At 45.3% G+C, this 15878-nt stretch overlaps 1 protein-coding gene and 1 long non-coding RNA gene across 3 annotated transcripts in view; one reads left to right on the top strand and one right to left on the bottom strand.

Moving 5' to 3' along the window:
* The window catches only part of FRMD4B (FERM domain containing 4B), a 207768-nt gene that overhangs the window by 65942 nt on the left and 125948 nt on the right, over positions 1-15878 (top strand). The window lies entirely within an intron of this gene.
* Positions 1-15878, bottom strand: part of LOC142072673 (uncharacterized) — an 82196-nt gene that overhangs the window by 3827 nt on the left and 62491 nt on the right. The window lies entirely within an intron of this gene.

Genomic DNA, 15878 nt, shown 5'->3' with positions numbered 1-15878 from the left:
ATCCTCCAGCTCTGCCGTGTGCTGCGCCGTAATGTCTCATCAAAGGCAGAACCTAGCTCTGAGTTACGCTCATTCTGAAAAGTTCAGCATCCCCAGTTCGTCATCCTGAGAGAATGAATACACCTAGGATATAATTAGAGGAGTGAGTCAGCGTTTATTGTCACTCTTAAAAGCCGTGGCAGGAGAGAGTGCTGTATTTTGGGGCTGTTATTTTGTTTTCGTGACTTTGTGTATCTCTCTCTCTCTCGCAATGTTGAATTTAACTGTCTCACTTTCACTTCCTGGTACGGTGTGGTGCTTTGCCCGGTATTTAGATTATGCACAAATTCTACCCCATTTGCCATAGAAACCCGGGAGGGAGACTGAAAATTGAATAAGAAGCCTTTATGCTCATGTGCGTTGGTCTGGATCGATGTGCAGTACCCAGCCAGTTCAACAGCAGAATCCCATGCTATGGCTAGATTATTTTGTTGATGGTGTTTACCCTTGGAAAATCAAATATTTACGCCTACACGCAATTGTCCAGTGGGACCCCAAAGCACATTGCACCCTTAGCTGCACCTACCCCTGCAATGCAACCAGCTCTGGAGGAAAACGTGGCAGCTGTTTAACAGCTCACAGTAATGCTGCACCGCAACTGAGGACCAGAAGTGATGGTTACCACCTTCTCCAATTGAAACTGAGGAGGAAGGCAGGTATTTAGGTCTGCCCAATGCCACTCTGCAGGTCGGAATTTGATGAGGATGCTGCACAGAGTCCCAGTGAAGTCTAGAACAGTATTACCAACCCCAAAAGATGAAAAGTCATGAGATTGGGCCCAAAATCATGAGACCTTTTAAAACAAAATGAGAGAGTTGTGTGTGGGCTGCTGTCTGATTTATGAGCTCCCGCTGCCCACTTTCAATAGGAACGTGAAAATTGGTGTTGTCAATTTATAGCGAGCCTTATATAAATTAATTTTGTGTCAACTCCCCACATCAACTCTGTACCTCAGTTCCAAAATCAGTTAATTTTGTGCCTCCCCGCAAGCCCTCACCTCTGCCCCCACCTCCACATCAACTCCACCTACCTAGCCCCATAGCCGTTCTGTGCACCAAAGCTGTTCTGCGCCCCACAGCTCTCCCTTCCCCCCCGTCGCAGGCCTCTGCTCCTCCTGCAGCTGTGGGGGTTCTTCATCCCTTCCCAGGCCTGGTGGTGGGGAGGGCTGCTCCAGGGGCAGTTCGTGTTTGTTCTCTCACACACTCACACTCACCTATTTCCCAGGCTTGGGGGGCATCTCCAAGGCATCTCCTTGGGAGGGGGAAGTAAGGAGCGGATCCCCCGCCCCGAAGCTGCATCTTCTTGTCCTTCCCCTCCAAAAATTTCTTCTGCAGAATCCTGAGGGGTTGGAGGAGAGCTCTGGTGTCTGCCTCCTGTAACACCTCTGACTGGCTGCTCTTCCCCAGAGGGCAGGGAAGTGAGGAAGGCAGCCACTTGGAGGGGTTTTCCCCAGGGCAGGTGACAATTGCATAGGGTCTGGAGCTTCTTGTGATCCTGGGACATGCTGCAGCAGGGGCTACGATTGCAATCCTGAGGGTTGGTGACACTGCTACGTAAGAGTTCTGGGGCTGGGCCTTAGGCATTGAACGGCTCCATAAAGAGCTTTGGGTGTAAACCGTACCGCCTTCTATCATCAGTTCCCGGGCTCACGATCGCCTGTCCTCCGTATCAGTACTTTCTAAGGAAGGGTAATTCCCATCATGTCAGACCTGCATTTAAACTGCACCCCAGCGAAGACAGTGGAGAGCCATTTGATGCAGGTAGCTAGCCAAATGTGAAAAGGCCAGGGTTGTACAATGGCTATATTCCATTTCTGGGAATAAACAAGGCAGAACATTTGTAATTCCTCTCTTGTGAGGATTTTGACTTGGCTGCAGTCTGGCCTGCTAGGAATCATTTCACGTGACACAGTCAGGCTGGGAAATGGCGTGAATGCCCCATTTGCAGCAGTAGCGTATGATTTTTGTAGCCATCCTTGGATTCTGTAATTAAAGAAGTGGAAGCTTCATCATTTTCTGGTGCCCCACCATAAACCCCTCTCCTGCTCCCGCCCCATCTCCCTGGCCTGGGTGCTCCAACTACCAAAGAGTTTCCGATTTTCCACTCTGCCAAGTCTGACTTTTTTTTTCTTATTTCCTCCAGATGTTAGGGGGAGTGGTGTTAAGTGCAAAATGATTTCCTGTGCCTCTTGAGCTGCCCTGGCAAGTCCAGCTGGGCAACGTGCTGCCTCAAAGCTGCAAGCGTTGGGTGTGTTTTGCTGGCTCTGCTCCTCTAAGGGGTTTATGAAAGAGGAAGCGGGCAGGGCAGAATGTGTCTCCCTTGCCGTGCCCTTCTCTAGTGCGGAAACGGATCCTGCCAGAGTGCAGTTAGGCCTATAGGTGCATCTAAGCAGAGTCTCTGCCGATTTCAGGATTGCTCCCTGCCACACTCTAGGACAGGTTTAAAGAAATTAGACAGGGTAAAGGCTCCGTTTCTTTTTCAGACTTGAAGCAGGCAGACTTGCTGAACTGACTGCTGTTTCAAAGTTGACTTGAGGGATTCTCTTCCTAGTGGTGGTGGGTGGGAGGGGATTAGCCTTTGCTAATGAAGGGCAGTGTATTCGGTAGCCTTCTCCCAAGCCGTACAAAGATCAGTAAAGACCTTTTCGCGTGGAACACCTGTTAGGAGAGAGTTCATCTGCTACCAGAGTTTTATTTAGACTAATCAAGCTTAGGACCTGGACAGGCTGGCAGATTTTCAGAACACTTGCTGTGATGAAGTAAGGAGCTGCAGAGGATTCAGTAGAGAAGAAAAGAGAATTCTCTCCGCACTTGTAGCCTCTGTGTCTTTTTGTTAGTTTTATTAATTCATGCATGCTGTCCTTCTACCCTGCTCTGTGATCACATCAGTTAAGCAGTCCTCTGCACCCAAGGTACTGCAGACAGTGACTCGTATGACTCGGTAGGTGGCAGTCTGCCCTGTGAGTTGGTTCTGAGCCAAGCCCGTGAGTGGTGTAGGGCTCATTTTTATATAGAGGGCCTCGTTCTGCATTGACTGCAAGGAAACTCATTGGGTCAGAGCCTCAGATGATGAAAATCAGTGGAGCTCCAAGGCTGTTCGGAAAATGGCAAGGCGCTCCCATGAAAATGTATACAAGTGAAAAATATTTGTTAGAAAATGTTCAGTGTGTTTGGGGTTTTTTTGTTTTGTTTTGTTTTTGTTTTAAACAAAACAAAAAAAATTCATTTTAGTTTGAAACAAACCAATTCAGATTTTGGTTTTTCAAAAACAAGAAAGAGCTTTAGGGGTGCCCCACCCCCATCTCTGTCTTTCCCTCTTTCCCCCTAGCCCCCCACTCTCCCACTGCAAAGAAAGAAAAACAAACAAAAGGTTTTGAGGTAACATTTTTGACCAGTTCCATTGACATCACTGGAGCTAGGCCAGTTTACTTCAGCCAAGGATTTGGCAGATTGTTTTGAATAGGGTTATGTGGGGTATAAGTCTGGACAGAAATTAGCACATAAAGTTCCAATTCTGCTCTCTGTTACCTCTTACTAAATTTGGACTACCTCCATTAACAGAGCATTACTGGCCCTTTGTGTATGTATTGCACTGAAGCTGCAGGGTGGAATGAGGCATAGCTTTAAACCTGTTGGTATGGGACTGGAAAAGTGACTGACAGGGAGTTAGACTGGCCATCAGGAAGTTTAGACTTGAAATTAGACGAAGGTTTCTAACCATCAGAAGAGTGACATTCTGGAACAGCCTTCCAAGGGAAGCAGTGGGAGTAAAAGACATATCTGGCTTCAAGACTTAGCTTGATAAGTTTATGGAAGGGATGATATGATGGGATAGCCTAATTTTGGCAATTTAATTGATCTTCAACTATAAGTGGTAGATATGCCCAATGGCCTGTGATGGGACGTTAGATGGGGTGGTATCTGAGTTACTACAGAGAATTCTTTCCTGGGTGGGTGGCTGGCTGGTGAGTCTTTCCCACATGCTCAGGGTTTAGCTGATCGCCATATTTGGGGTTGGAAAGGAATTTTCCTCCAGGGCAGATTGGCAGAGGCCCTGGGGGGGGGTTGCCTTCCTCTGCAGCATGGGTCACGGGTCACTTGCTGGAGGATTCTCTGCTCCTCAAAGTCTTTAAATCTCGATTTGAGGACTTCAGTAGCTCAGACATAGGTTAGAGGTTTTTTACAGGTGTGGGTGCTTGAGATTCCGTGGCCTGCGTTGTGCAGGAGGTCAGACTAGACGATCATAATGGTCCCTTCTGACCTTAAAGTCTACGCTTCTATGAGAATGTCTGCAGATCATTGCCACGCACTGCAGATCATGTAATAAATGTGAGGGGGTTTTTTTTCTAAATGTTTAGAGGCAAATACATGCACAGAAATGAGGTATATGTGTGCACAAATGACCAGTTAGATCCCCAAGTTAGGTATGCTAATGAGCATACAATTTTGTGCATAAATTTGTAGAAAATCAGTCCCTCTCAGTCTTGTATAATATGAGCCTACTTTACAGGAGTGGTGTTTAAACAGGGCCTGTTTGGGACATTTGGAGGTGTAAATCAACAGGTAGGCAAGTGGCTACAAATTTTCAAAAGCACCTAAATGACTTTTGAAAATGCAGTGTAGGATCCTAAGTCACATAGGCACTTTTGAAAATTCTACTCTGTGTGTACATGTAATCTACCAACACATACATCATAACAGGACACTCACTCAATAGTACTAAATAGTACTAAATTGCACACAAACTTTCTGGAACAGATCCTCAGCTGATATATATTCATGTAGCTCCATGGACTTCAAATGGAGCTATGCCAAAATACTCCCACTAAGGATGGCCCTATGCTATTAGAAAGGCCAGTACCGTTTTATGTCAATTGAGTCAAGGTAACACAAGTTCTCACTTCTCCGACGTTGCAACATTTGAAAATGGGATTAATCCTAATTTGTGAAACTGGAATACACACTGCATCTGTAATTGTTTGAATTTGACCTGGGTTTGTATTCCTTGATATAGGAAGTGTAAAACAATTTCCCTTTCAAGAAATCTGACTTCAGCCTGTTTTACTTTATAAATGTTTAAATGGCAAGACCCTCTATTTCCAGTCAGGAACGTTTGATACCGATTGCAGGGAATTCACATCACTGCATTGTAGGCATATTGCAATAGTTAGGGTTGGTTTTTTTTAATATACCATGTTTAATTATCACTCTAGTAATATGATAAGCTTGTTATTGAAGTCTGGACTGGACCTACGTTGTTCTGTCTGATTAAGAAAAACGAGCAGGTCCATAATTGTGTGAGAGTGAGCAGACTGTTGTTAAACCAGCTAATCACATGTTATATGCCATTCAAAGGGGATAAGAGACCAAAGAAACATTAACAGTGTGTAGAGGAACATCACTGTCTAGAGACATCAATATCTTACATTTCACACAGCCCTGAGTGGTCCTCTGAAGTAAGGATTGATGGGTGAATCTCCCGGAAGGTTTTGTGGGTTCATTTCAGATATGCACCCCGAAGTTCAGATCCTTGTCCGGTCTGCACAAATCTCTTAGGTATGCAAATCTGGGATGGAAATCTTATAAGAATGTGTCATCTTATAAGGCTTCCAGTAATCCTTGCTTTCAGCTGGGTTAGAAATACCACTAGAGCCAGGCGGTGGGTGGAGGGTGGCTTGGGTTGTGGTGGGGGTGGCTGGCTGGCTGGGAGGGGGTGATATGTGAATACTTCCGCTTCCAGCCCTGGATGTTCTGGGGTAGAGGTTCAGGTAAGCTCTTATTTGACCTTGACCCATTCCTCTTCTCCCCCCCCCCCCGACTGTTTTGGATTTGGACTCTGAGAGCATGTGTGGGGTTAATACATGGGAGAGGTATTCTTGATTCTTCTCTCACCCACACTATGGAGCTACTCCTGCTTTCCACCAGTGTTACTGAGAGTGGAATCAGGCCTAGTTTCTCTAGAGAATGTGGAGTAGGATACTTGAAGGACTGGTAGTAAAGATGTACCAAGTGTTCCCTCACAGCCCTCGCTGATGCACATGGAGGAGGGAAGTGGCCCCATCCCACCCAGGCATGTTCCCTCTGGGGCAGGATGTACTGCTGGCCATGGTAGTCATCCTCATTTGCTCCTCTGATGTCCAAAGTGTCTGCAGCACCATTGTCACTGCCTCCTGCATAGGGGCACGGTGTGGAAGAGTCTTCTGATGTCTTCTCTGGTGTCTAGTTCCAGGGCTGCGCTTTCCCTTAGTGCGGTTTGGGTTGCACCCTCCTATGCGTGCAGAACACGTCCCTCTTCCTGGAGCTGGTTATAGCAGGGGATTTAAACCCTGGTGCTGTTATCAGAGTCAGTCGTGGCTGGTTGCCCCTTTGTTTCACTCTGTCCCCTGTGGACTGGAGAGGTCTAGAGGGGTCTTATTTTGGGGGACGCTGTCCCCCTTTCCCAGGAATTCTTCTGCCAGATGCTGTTGGTTCCTAGGGCAGAGGTGACCATTATGAAGACGCAGCTCTTCTTCCACCCTATGCCCACAGTAGTGGTTCATCCACCTTCACAAATGTTGGGGGAAATTGACCCTAGTCTACTGGGTCCATTATGGCCCTTGGCTCGTTACCGTGAGCAGGGGCCTTTATCAGGTACTAGCAACCAGAGCACGGATGTCTTTGTGTTGAGACAAAGTTCAGGATCTATCTAACCTGTGTACTATCTGTATTGCTATATAGGTCAGAAACCTGGACCCATCTGAACAACAACTCTCATGAGGCACCAGGGTGCCAGTTTGAATCGAAATATTTCTGTTTTCAGCCAAAAGACTTCACTGATAACTCAGTCCAGTTTCAGGGTATGAGCTCTAAACAGAATCTCAAGGCATAGAGCCTGTTTATCCCCAGTTTAGGTTATACTTGACATAAGGAACATCCAATTCAAACTGTACACTGCTCGATTAACACACAGTAGTGTCAGCTCTCGCCATTATCACATTATTTTCTGATTAATATTCATTAATAGGTTCCAAGACCAAAGGGACCAGTGTGATTATATTATTATTTATTTAGATCATATTTATTGTTTGTATTGTGATAGCACCCAGCAGCTGCAGGCAAGAGCCATGACCCCATTTTGCTAGGCACTGAACCAACACAGGGAAAAAAAGATGCCCCAAAGAGCTTACACTGAAAGTGGATGAAAGTAGGTAGAACTTGGCGTGTAGGCTCCTGTTTCTCTTATAGGCTGTGTTTAAGAGGGGTTACATAATGAAAATGGAGGAAGCTGATAACTTTATTTCTCTTTATCTTTACTAAGCTAATGAGGGATCTGACTGCAGCAAAAGGATTTCTGAAAAAGTTTGTTTCACTTTTGTCTTTGGGTTAATTGCCTTAGTGCGCTCAGCCTGACAAGTGTGGGGGGTGGGGGGAGGAAGAGAGAGGACAGAAAAGGGTTAGAGAGATGTGACTTAACAGACTGCGGTTATCCTCATTCACAGGTAATCCTTCAGTTCTTCCTATGTTTGTCAAAAGTCATTTGAATCCATATTTTACAGGACAAATTCTAAATGAGGTGTCTTTTAAAGTTGTGGGGTGCTGGCTGGCAATGAGAGCTGGCTGGGTTAAAAATTCTGACTCTCCGTTGTTTTGTCGGCGTTCACCAGTTGAGTAAAATTGGAACGTTTAACAGAGACAGCCTGACTTTTTTTCCCGAAGTTCTGATGGAGCCCATCCCGCCTGCCTGGCTCCTTGGCAGCCCAAGCAACTCCAGACCAGCCAGCCATGTGGACTGCCTTAGGGCTGCGGATCCTCGGCTTCCAGATTCCGTGGCTTCAGGGCAGTTTGCCTCAGCACCAAGACTCCATCCCCTTTCGTAGAGAATTTTGGGGGTTTGTTCCTAATATGAATAAAACCAAATTTCAAAATATTGAAATTCTCCGTGAAATAGAATTGCCTATCTCTGCCAAGCTCTGCTCATAACCTCGCAAGGGACTTCGGTTTTTATACCATCTGCATGGTGCACTTGCATGGTTTTCATTACCGGTCTGTTTCTTTGTCTTTATTGAGCTATGGAGAGAATTATGCAGAGTGTTTTTTAAATATCAGGTCTACTTGGAAAGGGAACTATATGCTCCCGTTAAATTATAACAAGGTGTGGTTTAAAATATCTATATTAAACTATTTGCTATCCACTGATCTGATAGTTCAAATGATCAGGCCTATCTGATGGCTTAAATAATTTTTAAGAAGGTACAGAGGCCTAGGCTATGTCTACACTACCGCGGGACTGATGCTCCGGTGACGGATGCACCGGGGATCGATTTAGTGGGTCTAGTGAAGGCCTGCTAAATCGATGGCAGAGCGCTCTCTGGTTGACCCTGATACTCCACTGGGAACAAGAGGAGTAAGGTAAGTCCAGACACCGCAGTAAGTCGACCTAAGCTACGTCAACTCCAGCTATGTTATTCACGTAGCTGGAGTTGCGTAACTTAGATCGACTTACCGGGGTAGTGTAGACCTAGCCCTAGAGTGATCAGAACTCACATCCTTTATTCAGGGGCATGAATCAAGCAGGAAACTTCAGGATAAGATTTTTCCAATATGTTTAATCAGTGGATGATATGTAGGGGCACTCTTCATCCTCACAAGAGTGAGGGCAAATTGATAATCTTATTATTCAGGGTAGGTGGACTCTTTGTGTCCATTAATAAGAGGCCATATTTTGGACTTAAGAGCTACTTTGCAATGAGCACCTCTGATTTAACTTACCACTTAGGCTCTAAATATGGATACATCAGCATGGAAGAAAGCCGTGAAAACCCACTTAGGAGCCATCCCCTCCTATGAATTTAGCTGTTCTAACCCACAATATTTGTTCCTTTTTCATGTGTGTCTAACTACGTTCTTTAAACTATTGTTTCAATGTTCCTGTTGCATTTTATAACGCACATTAACTTTATTTAAGGACTTTTTCTTAAAATTCTTGTCATGCACCATTGTTCCTTTGCAGAAATTCATGACCCTTGTTCAAATGACATTAGATCAAATGTATGTGTAACATCTATCATCTCTGTTCCCTTCAAAATGCTGTGTTCCTCTACAAAGTCCCTTCTTGAGATCTTTTTTTCTGGTCAAATGTACTTCTGGTTACCCTCTTGGGTATCGTATTGGTTTCCTTCTGCTGTAATTTCTGTGATATCCATTTTACAATGTGGGGACCAGAATTTTACTGAGAAAAGTATTTTAAATGGACCCTGGCTAATCCCTTGGAGCCTTATCTAAAGCCAGTGGAAGTAAAGGGAAAGATTCCCATTGATTTCAGTGGATACTGGATCAGGCCCCCACAAAACAACAAAAAACCTTCCTTTGAATCAAATTGAACGATTCCCTTTGCATCTTAAACTTGGCTTAATCTTTTGATGTTAAGGGTGGTGTCCAAGGTTCAGAGGCTTTTTGCTTCTTATTCCCTAGTATTGTACTCATTTTTTTTATCCTTCTCTCATTCAGTAGTTTGTGAATATCTTCCTTGTTCATCCACACTCATGCTTGTTTCTTACCTTTTTAATGGTATTTAATTTGGGCAGAAGGACAGCTCTCTTGGTAAAGGCTCAGGAATGGAAATCAAGATCCCTAGATCCTACACCTAGTGCTGCAAGAGACTTCTTATGTGGCTTCGGGCCAGTCACTTTGCTTCTGCGCGCCCCATTCCCCCCCCCCCCACCCTTCTGCAAAGGTGAGAACAGTGCTTCCCTACTTCACAAAAGTATGGAGGATTAATTCATTGATTGCAAAGCATTTTGAGCAAGTGTTGTAGCGATGTGCAAAGTATTGTTGTTGATAAAATTCACCACATGAGGCTAGACTGTGCCTTCGGAAATAGCCGTGAGCAAGAAATGCACCCACCCCAGGAATAGCCTGGTATGCCTTGTAACTCAGGCACAGATGTTGAGTAACAATACCCTCCTTGCTTCCAGAGGTTAGTAACTTGCTGATAACCTATACCCGTATCTGATTATTGCTGCAACCCTATGCTGATTCAGCTATTGTGACCGACAAGTAGCAGTGTGGAGGCAAGACTCGACCTTTTCCCCCGCCCTCCCCAATCACGGCGTCAGGAGAGGAAGCAAGAAGGGGAGTGAGGCTTTTACTCCTTTGTGTCTGGACCCAAAGTCTAGGTACCCATTGTAAGGGTATGTGAGGGTTTCCGCTCCCCTGTATGGTTGTGTAGGCACAGTCAAACTCTAGCCCATGGCTTGGCATGATGTTTGAGGCCTGCTTGGGAGAGCACAAAGACTATTTAGGATAGCCGCAAGTGTTGATGTTTAACGCTGATGTATGATGGGCAGAGGTGGTGGCGGGGGGTGGGCTTTACAGTCTCAGACTCTAGTTCTTGTGATTGGGCCTCTACTTTCCTGAGCATTTACGAAATCCGTCCAAACAGTGTAAATAAAAACATGAGACCGCCAGATGTCGACGTACACAGTGATTGGGAAGCATCCCGAGTAACTATGCCAAGTATACTTCGATCCAATTTAAAAAAATGATACCACAGATGACGGATCAATTTAAAAAAACGTTTTCACTATCTCAAATGGGAGAATTCTTGAATTTACATTTCTGGCAGTCTGTAATTAAGTGATAATGAAAACCAAGAAGGCACTGAAGCCAACTTTTTAATTTTCAATAGACTGATTTTTCCCCCCCCTCCTCAAAACTACGTTATTCTTCCATCTCTCAATAAGCATTTTCTTAAACTACAAAGCCGTGTTAGTACTGGGACTTGAAAATGATGGAAACTGTGTTTTCGTATTTTCTCTGGTTTATATTTAAACTCTGAGATGTGTAGACCGTTATGCACAGATGCCATAAAAGATTTTTCTGGCTGGTTCCTTTGTGAGGCAGTGTTACCTGAGGGACTGATAATTATCTGGATGCAGATTTTCTCTCTCTGCTACTTACTCAGACTGGAAGCATCCCGCTGCAGATTTTTGCCAACACTAAGAAATGGAAACACGGCATTGCAAAGGATCTCTCTTGACTTTAAGGATATGTGTATGCGGATGGTCGTTTCACCCTTTAAACACAAAACACGTTTGAGAAGGGGGATCCCCTAGAGCCTTGTGACCTGAGGTAGCAAACTCTTGAAAGCTGAACCTTCCCCCACCACCCCGCAGGAAGATGAAACCAGTATTGCCTCTGCCACGTACACCTCTTAATCTATACATCTTCTGCGCTTCTCCAGTGCACCATCTTCCTCATTTGATCCTTCCGCCCTCTTCTTTCTTATATGATTTGCAGGTGTATTAAATAAAGAAAAGCCCCTACCGAAACAGGACAGCCACTGCACGTGCTTCTTCCCCTGGGAGCAATATGAGAGAACAAACCTGTGATGTGTAGTCACATTGCTTAATGTGCTACTGGAAGGCACTCGGATACTGTGTTGATGAGCACCATTTAGGACTATATAGTATAGACAAGACTTGAATAGAGTGGGGAAGTTCACACTTAGAGAGATTGTTTTAGGCTCCCTGCAAGCTCAGGGATAGTTTCTGTACTCCCATTGTGAAGACTTTTTTTTCACAGCCATGAATGATAAAGTGGCTTTTTCTTTTTTTAATGAAAGCTGAGACTGTGAAGAACTATTGAAAATATTCTGCTCTTCCTCTCGCACTGTTCTTTCACAGCCCACCCCATATGTTGAAATGCTGAGAGGAAAGGGCACAGGGCTGTAAGCCCAGACTTGGGGCCCATGTTAGACCTAGGCAGCAACCTATGGCATATTAAAGGGGTTCCGCCAGCCCATCTCCCTTCTCTGTCTCCAGCTGGGAGCTGAGCCAGTGCGGGTACAGTCCCTTTAAAGGTGCACCAATGACAGTGGCCAACTGATAGCAGCTGCTCCAGCATGTCCCCACACAATAGAAGGTGGCAGGGGGGGTGTCTGCTATTGGGTGCCTCCCCATTGAATAGCATAGTGTGGGAACCAGTGCTACCCCAGAGCTGCTGCCTTCTTTCCAATGCCTCTTGGGGAGGAGGTGGGGATTGGATGGCCAGGACAGCAAAATCTCTAGCGTCAGCCTTGCTTGGCCCAGAACTCCACCTGCCTGTGCCTGGCCTGAGCAATACTTCACATTTGCATTGCACCTCACAAACATCTCAAAGTCAGTACATACTAGAGCTGGCCTGAGATAGGGTTTCTAGGCTTTGTGTTCCACAGCAATGGACAGCCCAGACTCTGCAGGCTTCCCCTGACTCTGGAGCACAAGTGTATATTTTCCCCACCCAACTATATAAATAAAGTAGGAACAATAGCACTTGGAGCCAATCACACCTTAAATCCTGTCTAGTTTTAGATTTTGCCTCTAATAACATCATTTTGGCATAGCCTCTGCGTCCTTTTAGTGGCATTTAGCAGATCTCCACTGTGCTTTGCCAATTATTTATTTATGGCATTTAACGGACCTCTGCTGTGCTTTGCCAAGCATTTTCCCCCTCCTCTAATACCACTCTCTGGAGTTTTTATGCTCAGGTCCCATCTCCCCCTAATATTTCTCTGGGGAGTCCATAGGCTCCGCCCTTAGATTTAACTGATTTCGCCAGCATGGTACTAACCTCTTCAGATTTAGGCCTTAAACCCTTCCAATGCTATTTCCCACAATGCTAGGCTGCAACCCCCACACTAAGAAGTCTATACTCTATCTGCTCCAGATGAGTGGATCCAACTCATGGCATCAAGATGTTGGGGTAGCTTCTGGGACCTTATCCATTCAGTAGCATCCAAGACCTTATCCACTCCATTCCCAAGTACTCGGCTTACCTCTGAACCTGCCACTGAGGTTTTGTTATTGGCATGCAATTAAACTACACTTGAGTTGATCAGGCTTTAAGCATAGGGAGTGTGTACAGGGCATACCGCACATCCAAGTTACACAGAAACCCCTTTGCTTTATATCCGTTGACACCTCACATTACGTTTACTACACATTGGATCCCATGTTTTGGGATTGGCTTCGTTACTTTGCAGGAACCAGTTCCTGTACAGCACGCTCTGTCCATGTTCGACTTTACTCATTACCTCATCTTTACCCTCCCAACTTCTCTTGTCCATTGTTCTCTTGTTCTTAGTAAATGGCTTCCTGGGTGTTCCCACTTGTATCTTAGCTAGTCCAGACATTCTGTCTTTTAGCTTACTGACCCATTTACTTCTCTTAGCACAAACGGTCCATTTTTAGCCTGCCTAGCCAGTTACCTCCCTAATCCTGTCTTCCAAGAAATTAAGCCACCTCCATGTTGAATTACTCAGGTCAAACCAGGCCTCTTTGCTCCCGTTTTCAGATGGCAAGGGCAGAACATAGGCCAGGAAACATCTAGGGTCTGATTTTTCAGAAGTGCTGCACTCCCGCTGTTCCACTTGGAGTCTAGGGGAACTGGAGTACTTGAACATGTCCAAAAATTGGGTCCTTAGTGACTTCCTCAAGAGATACTGTGATCTGCTGGTTCCGATACTGAGCCTTGGTTTGCCCATCCATAACAAAGGGATCATTACTTTACAGGGTCCTTGTTATTTTTATGCAAGGAGGCCATGTGACTGGTCCTAAGGCTACCCCTCCTTTGGTTCCAAACACTTTAAAAAGCCATTGCATGACTCCAACTGGTAGAAACTTTGCACAAAAAGGGCTATATGTGTGTTCGTGTGCTTAGTTACCAAAAATGTTTAGTCCTTCAAATTTTGCAATAAATCAACGTTTTTATCTCAGATCCTAGTGTGGACCCCTGATGTGAGGGGAATACAAGCCTCTGTGCTCTGGATCCCTGGTGTGTTTCAGGGTCTTGGAGCCTGAACCAAGTGTGGTCACTGCCCCAATCTCAAGGTCGCTAGACACACTCTCCAGGCACAGACCTTCCCTCTAGCGCTCCCCACCCCCTGTTTTGGAACCTGCTGTCCTGCCATCTAGCCCCACTTTGTTCAATTCACACCCCATTTCAAAAGCACTTAGAGACACATCTATGTCATCCCCTTCCCTAAAGCGAGGGAACAATTTGGAGTCTCTGTCACCCACCAGCACGGGCACCTGGGGTCTGACTCATCTACCAGATGAGGATTTTCCTGACACAGCCTCTCTGTCTCTAGGTGATGCTGATGAGCCTTGTCTTTATCTTCTCTTTGTCGGCGATCTCTCACTGCCGCTCTTCAAGTAGCTGAGTTTCCAGATGAAGTCTGTCCCTATCCAGCTGTACCTTCTCTTGGCCTACCTGTAGATCTGTCCCCAATTCCTGTTGCAGTAATACATTTGGTCTTGATGGAGCCCCTATGTTACCTCTGTCAGCCTCTTCCCTGTTTCTCTCTGGGGAGTTGACTCCAAGATTTCCCCTGCCTGCTGGACCTTCTGCCAATGGGCTGGATGTTCTCTGTGAACCTGGACCACCATTCCTCTTCTTGTTGTCAGAATCCAGCAAGCCGACTAGCTGTGCCTTTGTCCACTCCTCTGTGTTGAGCTGCTCTTCTCTGAATAGCTCAACTGTCTTCTTTTTAGCTGTTCTTAACTCTTTAACAAATGAGGGGGGATTTGATAGCTGCTTTCAACTACCTGAAAGGGGGTTCCAAAGAGGATGGCTCTAGACTGTTCTCAATGGTAGCAGATGACAGAACGAGGAGTAATGGTCTCAAGCTGCAGTGGGGGAGGTTTAGATTGGATATTAGGAAAAACTTTTTCACTAAGAGGGTGGTGAAACACTGGAATGCGTTACCTAGGGAGGTGGTAGAATCTCCTTCCTTAGAGGTTTTTAAGGTCAGGCTTGACAAAGCCCTGGCTGGGATGATTTAACTGGGAATTGGTCCTGCTTCGAGCAGGGGGTTGGACTAGATGACCTTCTGAGGTCCCTTCCAACCCTTATATCCTATGATTCTATGATTCTTTCTTCTGTCTCTCTCCTTTGGTTATTCCTTTCCCAAAAAGACTGGGACTTTCCTCTGTGCTTTTTCTTTCTGTGGTACTTGATTTCAGTGCTGTTGGCACATATGGCAACTCGCACTGTCATATATCCACCATATATCACAATTTCTATATGAAATGAATCAGTGAAAATTTTCAGTGGGGTCTTACAACTATCCAGTGCCAAACTATTGCCAAAGTACAGACATGACAGCTCTTCTATGCACACCTTGGTTTGTTGATTCAGCAGCGCCCTACTCTGTCACTTCCCGTTCATTGTGTGGTCGAAGAAAAGCGACCTTTCCAGACTACTTGTGTTTTTAGGGGTCACCTCCAAAACCTACCCACTGACGGCTTTCTTCAAAACCCATTAGCTTCTTAATAAGAAATAGCCTGCAAACAAAAGGTGTAGTTCTCTGGCATTAACAATTAAAGCCTCAGAGCTGATGCCTAATTTTATACTGACTATTGAGGCAAGCCTGGGATTCTCTTGTGGGCTCTTATTTCAGAGTGTTTATGTACTGTGGTCTGTTTGCGAAGGTGCTCAGCTTGCAGGAGGCTGTTTGCTTTTCTAATGCAGCAAGTGCTGCATTAATAAGATTATGTTAATTTAACAGTAGCTCAAAAGTATTTCTCTTTAGCAGGCTGATGGCCTATTCAGCGTTGTAAGGTGCAGTTACTAAGCAGGAGGCATATGGTAACGTGAAATGTGTCATCCAGGGGGATGCTCTCCTCACATTGTTTGCAGGTTCCGATAGCCAAGCTAAAAGAGACATTAATATATTTATTGCCGTGAGAGCTCTTCTGAAGTGTTTTCCCGTGTGTTACTCCTGAAGATGTTTGAAGCAGGATTTCTAACGTATTATTTGATCAGCAGCTCAGCCAGAAGGAACAGATGACAGCGCTGTTCCCTTTCAGGCAGATAATGAGG

Source organism: Caretta caretta, chromosome 7 (genome assembly GCF_965140235.1).
Source record: "Caretta caretta isolate rCarCar2 chromosome 7, rCarCar1.hap1, whole genome shotgun sequence".
Classification (NCBI taxonomy): domain Eukaryota; kingdom Metazoa; phylum Chordata; order Testudines; family Cheloniidae; genus Caretta; species Caretta caretta.
The sequence above is the reverse complement of the archived record's forward strand: the minus strand, read 5'-3'. Positions and strand labels throughout refer to the sequence as shown.